The sequence below is a fragment of the Notolepis coatsorum genome (assembly GCF_963971535.1).
Source record: "Notolepis coatsorum genome assembly, chromosome: 16".
NCBI lineage: Eukaryota > Metazoa > Chordata > Actinopteri > Aulopiformes > Paralepididae > Notolepis > Notolepis coatsorum.
The window spans coordinates 73592556-73593413 of NC_140180.1; positions in this window are offsets into that span (position 1 = coordinate 73592556).

Here is an 858-nt window from a genome sequence, read left to right on the forward strand (position 1 = left end):
TTTACAGAGCTCGGCAACCAAACTCTGATTACGTTTAATTTTTTATACCATTTGATTTTCTTGAAGTTAGAATTATGTCTAAACAGACGCTGAACAAGATGGGAACCCTGAATGACGTGGATAAGGAACTCATCAGGTCGATATTCCGTGAGGAAACAGACGCTATCATGGCTAAGCTAGCCGGCAGGGTAGATGCACTACAGGAGACGTGACCGCCATAGTCGCACGATTAGCCATGGCGGAGGGAGGTATGTCCGCGGTCGTGGAGGTAGCTGAGACCAACGTCGCGGGAATATTATACTTGGAGGACAAACTACGTGTTTGTGAGATGAAGTCGGCGGACCTGGAGGATCCGTGGTAGAAGATGTAATGTTAGAATATACGGGTTACCGGATGAAACGGAGGAGGACGAACCAATAAAATACCTCGAGGAGATGATACCAAAATTGTTTCCGAAACTGGCTCGCCCGAGATCGAAAGAGCGCATAGGATCTTCAGACCCGCTACCCAGTTGAAGGGCGAGCGTGCAAACCCTCGCACATTCATATTCTGCTGCCTGAGATTCCAGACGAGACAGCATATATTGAGAGAGGCCAGACTGAAACCTCCGGTGGTGAACGGCCGTACCTTGAGATTCGCCGCTGACTTTAGCGATTACACAGCTAAACGTCGCAGAACATTCGCCGGCGCCCTTGGATCTAGCACGAGAGAGGGCGGTGGAGGTATATCTACTATTCCCAGCAACGCTGAAGGTGAAGACGGGACGGGGAGAGGTATCGTGCAACCGTCTATTCAAATCACCATCCGAGGCGGAGGACTTCATTCGAAAAAGCAACACAGTCATTCCGACTGAGAGGA